Source organism: Cibotium barometz, chromosome 13 (genome assembly GCF_041138505.1).
Source record: "Cibotium barometz isolate CiBa-2024 chromosome 13, ASM4113850v1, whole genome shotgun sequence".
Classification (NCBI taxonomy): Eukaryota; Viridiplantae; Streptophyta; class Polypodiopsida; order Cyatheales; family Cibotiaceae; genus Cibotium; species Cibotium barometz.
In genome coordinates, this window is record NC_141058.1 from 57,163,927 (window position 1) to 57,184,517 (window position 20,591).

The window sequence follows — 20,591 nt, forward strand, 5'->3', positions numbered from 1 at the left end:
AGGCGGCCAAAGCATTCTAGATTTTTGGTCTAAGCCCAGAAGTGCTCTTCTTCCTTCCTTAAGAGGATTGTCCATGGATTCCTTACTACTTGATCATTCCAAGAGAATTTAGCCAGTGCAAAGAAAACACACTCCTTTGTGTGTGCTGGCTGCGCATTGCTTCCTTGGGAGGAGGATCTTGGTTGGCTAGATGCATTGTATCATCAAATAATGGTGTCATCTGTGACAACATATTATGCTCGGTGAGAAATAGTGCGGTCATTTGACAACATATTTGTGGATTATATGTATATTAAATGCAATGCCCTTGCAAAGGAGCATCTGAGAAGGATCAAAAAGTATTTTATGAGCCACAACACAACATTTAATATATGATTAACGCATAGACTCCCTGATCCAAAATGAAACATCCTGAAAGAGCCCACATTTGTGAATATCCTCATGAATTTTTCTACTATTATAGCTGGAATCTTCTCACATCCAACCATCCTACACTTGCACATTTTGACTCTAAAAGATATCATTTTGTTGAAAATTACTAGGTAGATACGTATACTAAGTATGGCTTACTTGCAAACGTACATACTTTTTTGGTTGGCCCATCAAATCCAGACCAAGATATAGGCGGACAAAGCATTCTAGATTTTTGAGATAATCCCAGAAGTACCCTTCTCCCTCCTTGTTAAGAGGATTCTCCATGGATTCCTCACTACTTTATGATTCCAAGGTAGTTCAGCCAGTGCAAAGAAAACACACTCCTTTGTGTGTGCTGGCTGCGCATTGCTTCCTTTTTGGGAGGAGGATCCTCGTTGGCTAGATGCATTGTATCATCACAGGCAATGGTGTCACAAGCCTTCCAGACCTTACGTGCATGAAATGGTTTTCATTGTCTAAAAATTTAGATTTACACAGATCCATCCAGAATCATGCTCGTGTGATAAGAAATCGTGCGCATGATCACGACAGGAATCACATAAAAATTATTGTTTATTCTCAGACCTCACAACTTTCCATAGTGCTAAGAAGTCCCTACGTGCTTCTCTTCTCGATTCTGAAGATATCAGTCGACTTGATTTTGCAGGGTTTAGAGTCACAGCCGTGATCATCTTTAGAATCACTGTGATGGTCTTCACCCTAATCAGCCCACCAAAGTGTTCAAATGAGTTTCCTAATACCCCTAGGAACTATTTCAAATGTCTATCTTATTAAATTATAAAGTTTACGCGGTGCGCTTCCGCTTTCTTGCTGCTTGTATGCATGTTTGGTGGGAAGAGTTTGGGTGCCATAGGTATGCATCTTGTCTCTTGGAAGGCACTTATCGCATGATATTACCAATTTTCTTTAAGATGATTCAGTGTCCTCACCTCTATCTTGTCAAAGTGGGGTTGGTGGAAAATAGTGGTGTCACCTGACAACATATTGGGCTTGGTGGGAAATAGCGGGGTCACTTGACAAGATATTGGTGGACTATGTGTATATTAAACACAGTGCCCTTGCAAAGGAGCGCCTAGGAAGGATAAAAAATGTTTAATCAACCACCACAGGAGCATTTAATATACGAGCAATGCATACACACTGATCCATACACGAGCGTACCCCAAGTGTAAAGTGATGATCAGACAATCTCATTGCGTCGTGGAAATCTTAAGAGACTCCTCGAGTACATGTCAAGAGCGGTATTCCAAAATGAAACATCCGCAACAAAGAGCCCATGTTTGTGAATATCCTCATGAATTTTTTTACTATTGGCTGGAATCTTCTCACATCCAACCGTCCTACACTTGAACATATTGACTCTAAAAGATAAGATTTTGTTGAAAATTATTGGATAGATATGTATACTAAGTATGGCTTGCTTGATTTTTGAGTTAAGCCCAGAAGTGCCCCTTCTCCCTCCTTGTTAAGAGGATATTCTCCATGGATTCCTCACTACTTGATGACTGCGAGACAATTCAGCCAGTGCACAGAAAACACGCTCCTTTGTGTGTGCTGGCCGCGCATTGCTTCTTCCTTGTTGGGAGGAGGATCCTGGTTGGCTAGATGCATTATTATATCATCAAAGGAAATGTTGTCACAAGCCTTCCGGACTTTACGTGCAAGAAATGGTTTTCATTGTCTAAAAAGTTAGATTTGCACAGATCCATCCAGAATCATGCTCGTGTGATAAGAAATCGTGGGCATGATCACGAGATAGGAATCACATCAAAATTACTAGTTATTCTCAGACCTCAAAACTTTACGTAGTGTTAAGTCCCTACGTGCTTCTCTTCTGGATTCTGAAGATATTAGTGAGCTTGATTTTGCAAGGTTTAGTCACAGCCGTGATCCTCTTTAGAATCACAATGATGGTCTTCACCTAAAGCAGCCCAACGAATTGTTCAAATGGGTTTCGTGGTACCCCTAGGAACTATTTCAGATGTCTATCTTATTAAATTATCAAGTTTACGCGGTGGTGTGCTTCCGCTTTCTTGTTGCTTGTATGCATGTTTGGAGGGAAGAGTTTGGGTGTCATAGGTATGCATCTTGTCTCTTGGAATGCACTTATCGCATGATATCACCAACTATTTTTTTAAGAGGATTCAATGTCCTCACCTCTATTTTGTCGAAGTGGGGTTGGTGGGAAAATAGTGGTGTGACCGACCACATATTGGGCTTGGTGGAAAATAGTGGGGTCACTTGACAACATATTGGTGGATTATGTGTATATTGAATGCAGTGCCCTTGCAGAGAAGCGTCTAGGAAGGATTAAAAAATGTTTGATCAGCCACCACACCAGCAAACGTTTGGGCTGCTCAACCAAGGATTCTCCCATAATGGAGGCCTTACAAACTAGAGCTAGCCGCCGCCAATACCTACAAGAGAGGGAAGCATTAATTTGCAGCAACATTTCCACCCATAGATGAGCTGCCTCTTCAGTCCAATGGTGAGTCAATGAAAATGTTTTATAGCCTCTCTCTAAGAGTCTTTGTGAAGATATCCATGCACCCCCTCAATGTCCACCCATAGATGAGCGACCTCTTCGGTCTCTAAGAGTCTTTGTGAAGATACCTATGCACCCCCTTAATCTCCACCCATACATGAGCTTACCTCTTCGGTCCAATGCCGATCAGCGAAGATGTTCTTTTAGAACATCTCTCTCAACAGTCTTTGTGAAGATATGGGGCAATACTAGAATGATATAAACTTCCTTACAGAGAGACTCAAACTGAGCAGTGCATACACACTGATCCATACATGAGCATACCCCAAGTGTGAACTGATGAAGAGACAATCTCATTGCATCGTGGAAATCTTAAGGGACTCCTAGAGTACATGTCGAGAGCGGTATTCCAAAATGAAACATCCTAAAAGGGCCCACATTTGTGAATATCCTCTCATGAACTTTTCTACTATTAGCTAGAATCTTCTCATCCAACCATCCTACACTTGCACATTCTGACTCTAAAAGATATGATTTCGTTGAAAATTACTAGGTAGATATGTATACTAAGTATGGATTGCTTGCAGAAGTACATACTTTTCTTGCTTAACGCCCATCAATTCCAAGCAACGATATAGGCGGCCAAAGCATTCTAGACTTTTGGTCTAAGCCCAGAAGTGCTCTTCTTCCTTCCTTAAGAGGATTGTCCATGGATTCCTTACTACTTGATCATTCCAAGAGAATTTAGCCAGTGCAAAGAAAACACACTCCTTTGTGTGTGCTGGCTGCGCATTGCTTCCTTGGGAGGAGGATCTTGGTTGGCTAGATGCATTGTATCATCAAATAATGGTGTCATCTGTGACAACATATTGTGCTCGGTGAGAAATAGTGCAGTCATTTGACAACATATTTGTGGATTATATGTATATTAAATGCAATGCCCTTGCAAAGGAGCATCTGAGAAGGATTAAAAAGTATTTTATGAGCCACAACACAACATTTAATATATGATTAATGCATAGACCCCCTGATCCAAAATGAAACATCCTGAAAGAGCCCACATTTGTGAATATCCTCATGAATTTTTCTGCTATTATAGCTGGAATCTTCTCACATCCAACCATCCTGCACTTGCACATTTTGACTCTAAAAGATATCATTTTGTTGAAAATTACTAGGTAGATACGTATACTAAGTATGGCTTACTTGCAAACATACATACTTTTTTTGTTAGCTCATCAAATCCAGACCAAGATATAGGCGGACAAAGCATTCTAGATTTTTGAGATAATCGCAGAAGTACTCTTCTCCTCCTTGTTAAGAGGATTCTCCATGGATTCCTCACTACTTGATGATTCCAAGATAGTTCAGCCAGTGCAAAGAAAACACACTCCTTTGTGTGTGCTGGCTGCGCATTGCTTCCTTTTTGGGAGGAGGATCTTGGTTGGCTAGATGCATTGTATCATCACAAGCAATGGTGTCACAAGCCTTCCAGACCTTACGTGCATGAAATGGTTTTCATTGTCTAAAAATTTAGATTTACACAGATCTATCCAGAATCATGCTCATGTGATAAGAAATCGTGCGCATGATCACGACAGGAATCACATCAAAAGTACTATTTATTCTCAGACCTCACAACTTCCCATAGTGTTAAGAAGTCCCTACGTGCTTCTCTTCTCGATTCTGAAGATATTAGTCAACTTGATTTTGCAGGGTTTAGAGTCATAGCCGTGATCATCTTTAGAATCACCGTGATGGTCTTCACCCTAATCAGCCCAACCAATTGTTCAAATGAGTTTTATAATACCCCTAGGAACTATTTCAAATGTCTATCTTATTAAATTATAAAGTTTATGTGGTGTGCTTCCGCTTTCTTGCTGCTTGTATGCATGTTTGGTGGGAAGAGTTTGGGTGCCATAGGTATGCATCTTGTCTCTTGGAATGCACTTATCGCATGATATTACCAATTTCTTTTAAGATGATTCAATGTTCTCACCTCTCTCAAGAGTCTTTGTGAAGATCCATGGGCCAATACTGGAATGAGATAAACTTCTTTGCAGAGAGACTCAAATTGAGCAATGCATACACGCTGATCCATACATGAGCATACCCCAAGTGTGAAGTCATGAGATGAGACAATCTCATTACATCGTGGAAATCTTAAGAGACTCCTAGAGTACATGTCAAGAGCGGTATTCCAAACTGAAACATCCTAAAAGGGCCCACGTTTGTGAATATCCTCTCATGAACTTTTCTACTATTAGCTAGAATCTTCTCACATCCAACCATCCTACACTTGCACATTTTGACTCTAAAAGATATCATTTCGTTGAAAATCTAATTACTAGGTAGATATGTATACTAAGTATGGATTGCTTGCAGAAGTACATACTTTTCTTGCTTAACGCCCATCAATTCCAAGCAACGATATAGGCGGCCAAAGCATTCTCGATTTTTGGTCTAAGCCCAGAAGTGCTCTTCTTCCTTCCTTAAGAGGATTGTCCATGGATTCCTTACTACTTGATCATTCCAAGAGAATTTAGCCAGTGCAAAGAAAACACACTCCTTTGTGTGTGCTGGCTGCGCATTGCTTCCTTGGGAGGAGGATCTTGGTTGGCTAGATGCATTGTATCATCAAATAATGGTGTCATCTGTGACAACATATTATGCTCGGTGAGAAATAGTGCGGTCATTTGACAACATATTTGTGGATTATATGTATATTAAATGCAATGCCCTTGCAAAGGAGCATCTGAGAAGGATCAAAAAGTATTTTATGAGCCACAACACAACATTTAATATATGATTAACGCATAGACTCCCTGATCCAAAATGAAACATCCTGAAAGAGCCCACATTTGTGAATATCCTCATGAATTTTTCTACTATTATAGCTGGAATCTTCTCACATCCAACCATCCTACACTTGCACATTTTGACTCTAAAAGATATCATTTTGTTGAAAATTACTAGGTAGATACGTATACTAAGTATGGCTTACTTGCAAACGTACATACTTTTTTGGTTGGCCCATCAAATCCAGACCAAGATATAGGCGGACAAAGCATTCTAGATTTTTGAGATAATCCCAGAAGTACCCTTCTCCCTCCTTGTTAAGAGGATTCTCCATGGATTCCTCACTACTTTATGATTCCAAGGTAGTTCAGCCAGTGCAAAGAAAACACACTCCTTTGTGTGTGCTGGCTGCGCATTGCTTCCTTTTTGGGAGGAGGATCCTCGTTGGCTAGATGCATTGTATCATCACAGGCAATGGTGTCACAAGCCTTCCAGACCTTACGTGCATGAAATGGTTTTCATTGTCTAAAAATTTAGATTTACACAGATCCATCCAGAATCATGCTCGTGTGATAAGAAATCGTGCGCATGATCACGACAGGAATCACATAAAAATTACTGTTTATTCTCAGACCTCACAACTTTCCATAGTGCTAAGAAGTCCCTACGTGCTTCTCTTCTCGATTCTGAAGATATCAGTCGACTTGATTTTGCAGGGTTTAGAGTCACAGCCGTGATCATCTTTAGAATCACTGTGATGGTCTTCACCCTAATCAGCCCACCAAAGTGTTCAAATGAGTTTCCTAATACCCCTAGGAACTATTTCAAATGTCTATCTTATTAAATTATAAAGTTTACGCGGTGCGCTTCCGCTTTCTTGCTGCTTGTATGCATGTTTGGTGGGAAGAGTTTGGGTGCCATAGGTATGCATCTTGTCTCTTGGAAGGCACTTATCGCATGATATTACCAATTTTCTTTAAGATGATTCAGTGTCCTCACCTCTATCTTGTCAAAGTGGGGTTGGTGGAAAATAGTGGTGTCACCTGACAACATATTGGGCTTGGTGGGAAATAGCGGGGTCACTTGACAAGATATTGGTGGACTATGTGTATATTAAACACAGTGCCCTTGCAAAGGAGCGCCTAGGAAGGATAAAAAATGTTTAATCAACCACCACAGGAGCATTTAATATACGAGCAATGCATACACACTGATCCATACACGAGCGTACCCCAAGTGTAAAGTGATGATCAGACAATCTCATTGCGTCGTGGAAATCTTAAGAGACTCCTCGAGTACATGTCAAGAGCGGTATTCCAAAATGAAACATCCGCAACAAAGAGCCCATGTTTGTGAATATCCTCATGAATTTTTTTACTATTGGCTGGAATCTTCTCACATCCAACCGTCCTACACTTGAACATATTGACTCTAAAAGATAAGATTTTGTTGAAAATTATTGGATAGATATGTATACTAAGTATGGCTTGCTTGATTTTTGAGTTAAGCCCAGAAGTGCCCCTTCTCCCTCCTTGTTAAGAGGATATTCTCCATGGATTCCTCACTACTTGATGACTGCGAGACAATTCAGCCAGTGCACAGAAAACACGCTCCTTTGTGTGTGCTGGCCGCGCATTGCTTCTTCCTTGTTGGGAGGAGGATCCTGGTTGGCTAGATGCATTATTATATCATCAAAGGAAATGTTGTCACAAGCCTTCCGGACTTTACGTGCAAGAAATGGTTTTCATTGTCTAAAAAGTTAGATTTGCACAGATCCATCCAGAATCATGCTCGTGTGATAAGAAATCGTGGGCATGATCACGATAGGAATCACATCAAAATTACTAGTTATTCTCAGACCTCAAAACTTTACGTAGTGTTAAGTCCCTACGTGCTTCTCTTCTGGATTCTGAAGATATTAGTGAGCTTGATTTTGCAAGGTTTAGTCACAGCCGTGATCCTCTTTAGAATCACAATGATGGTCTTCACCTAAAGCAGCCCAACGAATTGTTCAAATGGGTTTCGTGGTACCCCTAGGAACTATTTCAGATGTCTATCTTATTAAATTACCAAGTTTACGCGGTGGTGTGCTTCCGCTTTCTTGTTGCTTGTATGCATGTTTGGAGGGAAGAGTTTGGGTGTCATAGGTATGCATCTTGTCTCTTGGAATGCACTTATCGCATGATATCACCAACTATTTTTTTAAGAGGATTCAATGTCCTCACCTCTATTTTGTCGAAGTGGGGTTGGTGGGAAAATAGTGGTGTGACCGACCACATATTGGGCTTGGTGGAAAATAGTGGGGTCACTTGACAACATATTGGTGGATTATGTGTATATTGAATGCAGTGCCCTTGCAGAGAAGCGTCTAGGAAGGATTAAAAAATGTTTGATCAGCCACCACACCAGCAAACGTTTGGGCTGCTCAACCAAGGATTCTCCCATAATGGAGGCCTTACAAACTAGAGCTAGCCGCCGCCAATACCTACAAGAGAGGGAAGCATTAATTTGCAGCAACATTTCCACCCATAGATGAGCTGCCTCTTCAGTCCAATGGTGAGTCAATGAAAATGTTTTATAGCCTCTCTCTAAGAGTCTTTGTGAAGATATCCATGCACCCCCTCAATGTCCACCCATAGATGAGCGACCTCTTCGGTCTCTAAGAGTCTTTGTGAAGATACCTATGCAGCCCCTTAATCTCCACCCATACATGAGCTTACCTCTTCGGTCCAATGCCGATCAGCGAAGATGTTCTTTTAGAACATCTCTCTCAACAGTCTTTGTGAAGATATGGGGCAATACTAGAATGATATAAACTTCCTTACAGAGAGACTCAAACTGAGCAGTGCATACACACTGATCCATACATGAGCATACCCCAAGTGTGAACTGATGAAGAGACAATCTCATTGCATCGTGGAAATCTTAAGGGACTCCTAGAGTACATGTCAAGAGCGGTATTCCAAAATGAAACATCCTAAAAGGGCCCACATTTGTGAATATCCTCTCATGAACTTTTCTACTATTAGCTAGAATCTTCTCATCCAACCATCCTACACTTGCACATTCTGACTCTAAAAGATATGATTTCGTTGAAAATTACTAGGTAGATATGTATACTAAGTATGGATTGCTTGCAGAAGTACATACTTTTCTTGCTTAACGCCCATCAATTCCAAGCAACGATATAGGCGGCCAAAGCATTCTAGACTTTTGGTCTAAGCCCAGAAGTGCTCTTCTTCCTTCCTTAAGAGGATTGTCCATGGATTCCTTACTACTTGATCATTCCAAGAGAATTTAGCCAGTGCAAAGAAAACACACTCCTTTGTGTGTGCTGGCTGCGCATTGCTTCCTTGGGAGGAGGATCTTGGTTGGCTAGATGCATTGTATCATCAAATAATGGTGTCATCTGTGACAACATATTGTGCTCGGTGAGAAATAGTGCAGTCATTTGACAACATATTTGTGGATTATATGTATATTAAATGCAATGCCCTTGCAAAGGAGCATCTGAGAAGGATTAAAAAGTATTTTATGAGCCACAACACAACATTTAATATATGATTAATGCATAGACCCCCTGATCCAAAATGAAACATCCTGAAAGAGCCCACATTTGTGAATATCCTCATGAATTTTTCTGCTATTATAGCTGGAATCTTCTCACATCCAACCATCCTGCACTTGCACATTTTGACTCTAAAAGATATCATTTTGTTGAAAATTACTAGGTAGATACGTATACTAAGTATGGCTTACTTGCAAACATACATACTTTTTTTGTTAGCTCATCAAATCCAGACCAAGATATAGGCGGACAAAGCATTCTAGATTTTTGAGATAATCGCAGAAGTACTCTTCTCCTCCTTGTTAAGAGGATTCTCCATGGATTCCTCACTACTTGATGATTCCAAGATAGTTCAGCCAGTGCAAAGAAAACACACTCCTTTGTGTGTGCTGGCTGCGCATTGCTTCCTTTTTGGGAGGAGGATCTTGGTTGGCTAGATGCATTGTATCATCACAAGCAATGGTGTCACAAGCCTTCCAGACCTTACGTGCATGAAATGGTTTTCATTGTCTAAAAATTTAGATTTACACAGATCTATCCAGAATCATGCTCATGTGATAAGAAATCGTGCGCATGATCACGACAGGAATCACATCAAAAGTACTATTTATTCTCAGACCTCACAACTTCCCATAGTGTTAAGAAGTCCCTACGTGCTTCTCTTCTCGATTCTGAAGATATTAGTCAACTTGATTTTGCAGGGTTTAGAGTCATAGCCGTGATCATCTTTAGAATCACCGTGATGGTCTTCACCCTAATCAGCCCAACCAATTGTTCAAATGAGTTTTATAATACCCCTAGGAACTATTTCAAATGTCTATCTTATTAAATTATAAAGTTTATGTGGTGTGCTTCCGCTTTCTTGCTGCTTGTATGCATGTTTGGTGGGAAGAGTTTGGGTGCCATAGGTATGCATCTTGTCTCTTGGAATGCACTTATCGCATGATATTACCAATTTCTTTTAAGATGATTCAATGTTCTCACCTCTCTCAAGAGTCTTTGTGAAGATCCATGGGCCAATACTGGAATGAGATAAACTTCTTTGCAGAGAGACTCAAATTGAGCAATGCATACACGCTGATCCATACATGAGCATACCCCAAGTGTGAAGTCATGAGATGAGACAATCTCATTACATCGTGGAAATCTTAAGAGACTCCTAGAGTACATGTCAAGAGCGGTATTCCAAACTGAAACATCCTAAAAGGGCCCACGTTTGTGAATATCCTCTCATGAACTTTTCTACTATTAGCTAGAATCTTCTCACATCCAACCATCCTACACTTGCACATTTTGACTCTAAAAGATATCATTTCGTTGAAAATCTAATTACTAGGTAGATATGTATACTAAGTATGGATTGCTTGCAGAAGTACATACTTTTCTTGCTTAACGCCCATCAATTCCAAGCAACGATATAGGCGGCCAAAGCATTCTCGATTTTTGGTCTAAGCCCAGAAGTGCTCTTCTTCCTTCCTTAAGAGGATTGTCCATGGATTCCTTACTACTTGATCATTCCAAGAGAATTTAGCCAGTGCAAAGAAAACACACTCCTTTGTGTGTGCTGGCTGCGCATTGCTTCCTTGGGAGGAGGATCTTGGTTGGCTAGATGCATTGTATCATCAAATAATGGTGTCATCTGTGACAACATATTATGCTCGGTGAGAAATAGTGCGGTCATTTGACAACATATTTGTGGATTATATGTATATTAAATGCAATGCCCTTGCAAAGGAGCATCTGAGAAGGATCAAAAAGTATTTTATGAGCCACAACACAACATTTAATATATGATTAACGCATAGACTCCCTGATCCAAAATGAAACATCCTGAAAGAGCCCACATTTGTGAATATCCTCGTGAATTTTTCTACTATTATAGCTGGAATCTTCTCACATCCAACCATGCACATTTTGACTCTAAAAGATATCATTTTGTTGAAAATTACTAGGTAGATACGTATACTAAGTATGGCTTACTTGCAAACGTACATACTTTTTTGGTTGGCCCATCAAATCCAGACCAAGATATAGGCGGACAAAGCATTCTAGATTTTTGAGATAATCCCAGAAGTACCCTTCTCCCTCCTTGTTAAGAGGATTCTCCATGGATTCCTCACTACTTTATGATTCCAAGGTAGTTCAGCCAGTGCAAAGAAAACACACTCCTTTGTGTGTGCTGGCTGCGCATTGCTTCCTTTTTGGGAGGAGGATCCTCGTTGGCTAGATGCATTGTATCATCACAGGCAATGGTGTCACAAGCCTTCCAGACCTTACGTGCATGAAATGGTTTTCATTGTCTAAAAATTTAGATTTACACAGATCCATCCAGAATCATGCTCGTGTGATAAGAAATCGTGCGCATGATCACGACAGGAATCACATAAAAATTACTGTTTATTCTCAGACCTCACAACTTTCCATAGTGCTAAGAAGTCCCTACGTGCTTCTCTTCTCGATTCTGAAGATATCAGTCGACTTGATTTTGCAGGGTTTAGAGTCACAGCCGTGATCATCTTTAGAATCACTGTGATGGTCTTCACCCTAATCAGCCCACCAAAGTGTTCAAATGAGTTTCCTAATACCCCTAGGAACTATTTCAAATGTCTATCTTATTAAATTATAAAGTTTACGCGGTGCGCTTCCGCTTTCTTGCTGCTTGTATGCATGTTTGGTGGGAAGAGTTTGGGTGCCATAGGTATGCATCTTGTCTCTTGGAAGGCACTTATCGCATGATATTACCAATTTTCTTTAAGATGATTCAGTGTCCTCACCTCTATCTTGTCAAAGTGGGGTTGGTGGAAAATAGTGGTGTCACCTGACAACATATTGGGCTTGGTGGGAAATAGCGGGGTCACTTGACAAGATATTGGTGGACTATGTGTATATTAAACACAGTGCCCTTGCAAAGGAGCGCCTAGGAAGGATAAAAAATGTTTAATCAACCACCACAGGAGCATTTAATATACGAGCAATGCATACACACTGATCCATACACGAGCGTACCCCAAGTGTAAAGTGATGATCAGACAATCTCATTGCGTCGTGGAAATCTTAAGAGACTCCTCGAGTACATGTCAAGAGCGGTATTCCAAAATGAAACATCCGCAACAAAGAGCCCATGTTTGTGAATATCCTCATGAATTTTTTTACTATTGGCTGGAATCTTCTCACATCCAACCGTCCTACACTTGAACATATTGACTCTAAAAGATAAGATTTTGTTGAAAATTATTGGATAGATATGTATACTAAGTATGGCTTGCTTGATTTTTGAGTTAAGCCCAGAAGTTCCCCTTCTCCCTCCTTGTTAAGAGGATATTCTCCATGGATTCCTCACTACTTGATGACTGCGAGACAATTCAGCCAGTGCACAGAAAACACGCTCCTTTGTGTGTGCTGGCCGCGCATTGCTTCTTCCTTGTTGGGAGGAGGATCCTGGTTGGCTAGATGCATTATTATATCATCAAAGGAAATGTTGTCACAAGCCTTCCGGACTTTACGTGCAAGAAATGGTTTTCATTGTCTAAAAAGTTAGATTTGCACAGATCCATCCAGAATCATGCTCGTGTGATAAGAAATCGTGGGCATGATCACGATAGGAATCACATCAAAATTACTAGTTATTCTCAGACCTCAAAACTTTACGTAGTGTTAAGTCCCTACGTGCTTCTCTTCTGGATTCTGAAGATATTAGTGAGCTTGATTTTGCAAGGTTTAGTCACAGCCGTGATCCTCTTTAGAATCACAATGATGGTCTTCACCTAAAGCAGCCCAACGAATTGTTCAAATGGGTTTCGTGGTACCCCTAGGAACTATTTCAGATGTCTATCTTATTAAATTACCAAGTTTACGCGGTGGTGTGCTTCCGCTTTCTTGTTGCTTGTATGCATGTTTGGAGGGAAGAGTTTGGGTGTCATAGGTATGCATCTTGTCTCTTGGAATGCACTTATCGCATGATATCACCAACTATTTTTTTAAGAGGATTCAATGTCCTCACCTCTATTTTGTCGAAGTGGGGTTGGTGGGAAAATAGTGGTGTGACCGACCACATATTGGGCTTGGTGGAAAATAGTGGGGTCACTTGACAACATATTGGTGGATTATGTGTATATTGAATGCAGTGCCCTTGCAGAGAAGCGTCTAGGAAGGATTAAAAAATGTTTGATCAGCCACCACACCAGCAAACGTTTGGGCTGCTCAACCAAGGATTCTCCCATAATGGAGGCCTTACAAACTAGAGCTAGCCGCCGCCAATACCTACAAGAGAGGGAAGCATTAATTTGCAGCAACATTTCCACCCATAGATGAGCTGCCTCTTCAGTCCAATGGTGAGTCAATGAAAATGTTTTATAGCCTCTCTCTAAGAGTCTTTGTGAAGATATCCATGCACCCCCTCAATGTCCACCCATAGATGAGCGACCTCTTCGGTCTCTAAGAGTCTTTGTGAAGATACCTATGCAGCCCCTTAATCTCCACCCATACATGAGCTTACCTCTTCGGTCCAATGCCGATCAGCGAAGATGTTCTTTTAGAACATCTCTCTCAACAGTCTTTGTGAAGATATGGGGCAATACTAGAATGATATAAACTTCCTTACAGAGAGACTCAAACTGAGCAGTGCATACACACTGATCCATACATGAGCATACCCCAAGTGTGAACTGATGAAGAGACAATCTCATTGCATCGTGGAAATCTTAAGGGACTCCTAGAGTACATGTCAAGAGCGGTATTCCAAAATGAAACATCCTAAAAGGGCCCACATTTGTGAATATCCTCTCATGAACTTTTCTACTATTAGCTAGAATCTTCTCATCCAACCATCCTACACTTGCACATTCTGACTCTAAAAGATATGATTTCGTTGAAAATTACTAGGTAGATATGTATACTAAGTATGGATTGCTTGCAGAAGTACATACTTTTCTTGCTTAACGCCCATCAATTCCAAGCAACGATATAGGCGGCCAAAGCATTCTAGACTTTTGGTCTAAGCCCAGAAGTGCTCTTCTTCCTTCCTTAAGAGGATTGTCCATGGATTCCTTACTACTTGATCATTCCAAGAGAATTTAGCCAGTGCAAAGAAAACACACTCCTTTGTGTGTGCTGGCTGCGCATTGCTTCCTTGGGAGGAGGATCTTGGTTGGCTAGATGCATTGTATCATCAAATAATGGTGTCATCTGTGACAACATATTGTGCTCGGTGAGAAATAGTGCAGTCATTTGACAACATATTTGTGGATTATATGTATATTAAATGCAATGCCCTTGCAAAGGAGCATCTGAGAAGGATTAAAAAGTATTTTATGAGCCACAACACAACATTTAATATATGATTAATGCATAGACCCCCTGATCCAAAATGAAACATCCTGAAAGAGCCCACATTTGTGAATATCCTCATGAATTTTTCTGCTATTATAGCTGGAATCTTCTCACATCCAACCATCCTGCACTTGCACATTTTGACTCTAAAAGATATCATTTTGTTGAAAATTACTAGGTAGATACGTATACTAAGTATGGCTTACTTGCAAACATACATACTTTTTTTGTTAGCTCATCAAATCCAGACCAAGATATAGGCGGACAAAGCATTCTAGATTTTTGAGATAATCGCAGAAGTACTCTTCTCCTCCTTGTTAAGAGGATTCTCCATGGATTCCTCACTACTTGATGATTCCAAGATAGTTCAGCCAGTGCAAAGAAAACACACTCCTTTGTGTGTGCTGGCTGCGCATTGCTTCCTTTTTGGGAGGAGGATCTTGGTTGGCTAGATGCATTGTATCATCACAAGCAATGGTGTCACAAGCCTTCCAGACCTTACGTGCATGAAATGGTTTTCATTGTCTAAAAATTTAGATTTACACAGATCTATCCAGAATCATGCTCATGTGATAAGAAATCGTGCGCATGATCACGACAGGAATCACATCAAAAGTACTATTTATTCTCAGACCTCACAACTTCCCATAGTGTTAAGAAGTCCCTACGTGCTTCTCTTCTCGATTCTGAAGATATTAGTCAACTTGATTTTGCAGGGTTTAGAGTCATAGCCGTGATCATCTTTAGAATCACCGTGATGGTCTTCACCCTAATCAGCCCAACCAATTGTTCAAATGAGTTTTATAATACCCCTAGGAACTATTTCAAATGTCTATCTTATTAAATTATAAAGTTTATGTGGTGTGCTTCCGCTTTCTTGCTGCTTGTATGCATGTTTGGTGGGAAGAGTTTGGGTGCCATAGGTATGCATCTTGTCTCTTGGAATGCACTTATCGCATGATATTACCAATTTCTTTTAAGATGATTCAATGTTCTCACCTCTCTCAAGAGTCTTTGTGAAGATCCATGGGCCAATACTGGAATGAGATAAACTTCTTTGCAGAGAGACTCAAATTGAGCAATGCATACACGCTGATCCATACATGAGCATACCCCAAGTGTGAAGTCATGAGATGAGACAATCTCATTACATCGTGGAAATCTTAAGAGACTCCTAGAGTACATGTCAAGAGCGGTATTCCAAACTGAAACATCCTAAAAGGGCCCACGTTTGTGAATATCCTCTCATGAACTTTTCTACTATTAGCTAGAATCACATCCAACCATCCTACACTTGCACATTTTGACTCTAAAAGATATCATTTCGTTGAAAATCTAATTACTAGGTAGATATGTATACTAAGTATGGATTGCTTGCAGAAGTACATACTTTTCTTGCTTAACGCCCATCAATTCCAAGCAACGATATAGGCGGCCAAAGCATTCTCGATTTTTGGTCTAAGCCCAGAAGTGCTCTTCTTCCTTCCTTAAGAGGATTGTCCATGGATTCCTTACTACTTGATCATTCCAAGAGAATTTAGCCAGTGCAAAGAAAACACACTCCTTTGTGTGTGCTGGCTGCGCATTGCTTCCTTGGGAGGAGGATCTTGGTTGGCTAGATGCATTGTATCATCAAATAATGGTGTCATCTGTGACAACATATTATGCTCGGTGAGAAATAGTGCGGTCATTTGACAACATATTTGTGGATTATATGTATATTAAATGCAATGCCCTTGCAAAGGAGCATCTGAGAAGGATCAAAAAGTATTTTATGAGCCACAACACAACATTTAATATATGATTAACGCATAGACTCCCTGATCCAAAATGAAACATCCTGAAAGAGCCCACATTTGTGAATATCCTCGTGAATTTTTCTACTATTATAGCTGGAATCTTCTCACATCCAACCATGCACATTTTGACTCTAAAAGATATCATTTTGTTGAAAATTACTAGGTAGATACGTATACTAAGTATGGCTTACTTGCAAACGTACATACTTTTTTGGTTGGCCCATCAAATCCAGACCAAGATATAGGCGGACAAAGCATTCTAGATTTTTGAGATAATCCCAGAAGTACCCTTCTCCCTCCTTGTTAAGAGGATTCTCCATGGATTCCTCACTACTTTATGATTCCAAGGTAGTTCAGCCAGTGCAAAGAAAACACACTCCTTTGTGTGTGCTGGCTGCGCATTGCTTCCTTTTTGGGAGGAGGATCCTCGTTGGCTAGATGCATTGTATCATCACAGGCAATGGTGTCACAAGCCTTCCAGACCTTACGTGCATGAAATGGTTTTCATTGTCTAAAAATTTAGATTTACACAGATCCATCCAGAATCATGCTCGTGTGATAAGAAATCGTGCGCATGATCACGACAGGAATCACATAAAAATTACTGTTTATTCTCAGACCTCACAACTTTCCATAGTGCTAAGAAGTCCCTACGTGCTTCTCTTCTCGATTCTGAAGATATCAGTCGACTTGATTTTGCAGGGTTTAGAGTCACAGCCGTGATCATCTTTAGAATCACTGTGATGGTCTTCACCCTAATCAGCCCACCAAAGTGTTCAAATGAGTTTCCTAATACCCCTAGGAACTATTTCAAATGTCTATCTTATTAAATTATAAAGTTTACGCGGTGCGCTTCCGCTTTCTTGCTGCTTGTATGCATGTTTGGTGGGAAGAGTTTGGGTGCCATAGGTATGCATCTTGTCTCTTGGAAGGCACTTATCGCATGATATTACCAATTTTCTTTAAGATGATTCAGTGTCCTCACCTCTATCTTGTCAAAGTGGGGTTGGTGGAAAATAGTGGTGTCACCTGACAACATATTGGGCTTGGTGGGAAATAGCGGGGTCACTTGACAAGATATTGGTGGACTATGTGTATATTAAACACAGTGCCCTTGCAAAGGAGCGCCTAGGAAGGATAAAAAATGTTTAATCAACCACCACAGGAGCATTTAATATACGAGCAATGCATACACACTGATCCATACACGAGCGTACCCCAAGTGTAAAGTGATGATCAGACAATCTCATTGCGTCGTGGAAATCTTAAGAGACTCCTCGAGTACATGTCAAGAGCGGTATTCCAAAATGAAACATCCGCAACAAAGAGCCCATGTTTGTGAATATCCTCATGAATTTTTTTACTATTGGCTGGAATCTTCTCACATCCAACCGTCCTACACTTGAACATATTGACTCTAAAAGATAAGATTTTGTTGAAAATTATTGGATAGATATGTATACTAAGTATGGCTTGCTTGATTTTTGAGTTAAGCCCAGAAGTGCCCCTTCTCCCTCCTTGTTAAGAGGATATTCTCCATGGATTCCTCACTACTTGATGACTGCGAGACAATTCAGCCAGTGCACAGAAAACACGCTCCTTTGTGTGTGCTGGCCGCGCATTGCTTCTTCCTTGTTGGGAGGAGGATCCTGGTTGGCTAGATGCATTATTATATCATCAAAGGAAATGTTGTCACAAGCCTTCCGGACTTTACGTGCAAGAAATGGTTTTCATTGTCTAAAAAGTTAGATTTGCACAGATCCATCCAGAATCATGCTCGTGTGATAAGAAATCGTGGGCATGATCACGATAGGAATCACATCAAAATTACTAGTTATTCTCAGACCTCAAAACTTTACGTAGTGTTAAGTCCCTACGTGCTTCTCTTCTGGATTCTGAAGATATTAGTGAGCTTGATTTTGCAAGGTTTAGTCACAGCCGTGATCCTCTTTAGAATCACAATGATGGTCTTCACCTAAAGCAGCCCAACGAATTGTTCAAATGGGTTTCGTGGTACCCCTAGGAACTATTTCAGATGTCTATCTTATTAAATTACCAAGTTTACGCGGTGGTGTGCTTCCGCTTTCTTGTTGCTTGTATGCATGTTTGGAGGGAAGAGTTTGGGTGTCATAGGTATGCATCTTGTCTCTTGGAATGCACTTATCGCATGATATCACCAACTATTTTTTTAAGAGGATTCAATGTCCTCACCTCTATTTTGTCGAAGTGGGGTTGGTGGGAAAATAGTGGTGTGACCGACCACATATTGGGCTTGGTGGAAAATAGTGGGGTCACTTGACAACATATTGGTGGATTATGTGTATATTGAATGCAGTGCCCTTGCAGAGAAGCGTCTAGGAAGGATTAAAAAATGTTTGATCAGCCACCACACCAGCAAACGTTTGGGCTGCTCAACCAAGGATTCTCCCATAATGGAGGCCTTACAAACTAGAGCTAGCCGCCGCCAATACCTACAAGAGAGGGAAGCATTAATTTGCAGCAACATTTCCACCCATAGATGAGCTGCCTCTTCAGTCCAATGGTGAGTCAATGAAAATGTTTTATAGCCTCTCTCTAAGAGTCTTTGTGAAGATATCCATGCACCCCCTCAATGTCCACCCATAGATGAGCGACCTCTTCGGTCTCTAAGAGTCTTTGTGAAGATACCTATGCAGCCCCTTAATCTCCACCCATACATGAGCTTACCTCTTCGGTCCAATGCCGATCAGCGAAGATGTTCTTTTAGAACATCTCTCTCAACAGTCTTTGTGAAGATATGGGGCAATACTAGAATGATATAAACTTCCTTACAGAGAGACTCAAACTGAGCAGTGCATACACACTGATCCATACATGAGCATACCCCAAGTGTGAACTGATGAAGAGACAATCTCATTGCATCGTGGAAATCTTAAGGGACTCCTAGAGTACATGTCAAGAGCGGTATTCCAAAATGAAACATCCTAAAAGGGCCCACATTTGTGAATATCCTCTCATGAACTTTTCTACTATTAGCTAGAATCTTCTCATCCAACCATCCTACACTTGCACATTCTGACTCTAAAAGATATGATTTCGTTGAAAATTACTAGGTAGATATGTATACTAAGTATGGATTGCTTGCAGAAGTACATACTTTTCTTGCTTAACGCCCATCAATTCCAAGCAACGATATAGGCGGCCAAAGCATTCTAGACTTTTGGTCTAAGCCCAGAAGTGCTCTTCTTCCTTCCTTAAGAGGATTGTCCATGGATTCCTTACTACTTGATCATTCCAAGAGAATTTAGCCAGTGCAAAGAAAACACACTCCTTTGTGTGTGCTGGCTGCGCATTGCTTCCTTGGGAGGAGGATCTTGGTTGGCTAGATGCATTGTATCATCAAATAATGGTGTCATCTGTGACAACATATTGTGCTCGGTGAGAAATAGTGCAGTCATTTGACAACATATTTGTGGATTATATGTATATTAAATGCAATGCCCTTGCAAAGGAGCATCTGAGAAGGATTAAAAAGTATTTTATGAGCCACAACACAACATTTAATATATGATTAATGCATAGACCCCCTGATCCAAAATGAAACATCCTGAAAGAGCCCACATTTGTGAATATCCTCATGAATTTTTCTGCTATTATAGCTGGAATCTTCTCACATCCAACCATCCTGCACTTGCACATTTTGACTCTAAAAGATATCATTTTGTTGAAAATTACTAGGTAGATACGTATACTAAGTATGGCTTACTTGCAAACATACATACTTTTTTTGTTAGCTCATCAAATCCAGACCAAGATATAGGCGGACAAAGCATTCTAGATTTTTGAGATAATCGCAGAAGTACTCTTCTCCTCCTTGTTAAGAGGATTCTCCATGGATTCCTCACTACTTGATGATTCCAAGATAGTTCAGCCAGTGCAAAGAAAACACACTCCTTTGTGTGTGCTGGCTGCGCATTGCTTCCTTTTTGGGAGGAGGATCTTGGTTGGCTAGATGCATTGTATCATCACAAGCAATGGTGTCACAAGCCTTCCAGACCTTACGTGCATGAAATGGTTTTCATTGTCTAAAAATTTAGATTTACACAGATCTATCCAGAATCATGCTCATGTGATAAGAAATCGTGCGCATGATCACGACAGGAATCACATCAAAAGTACTATTTATTCTCAGACCTCA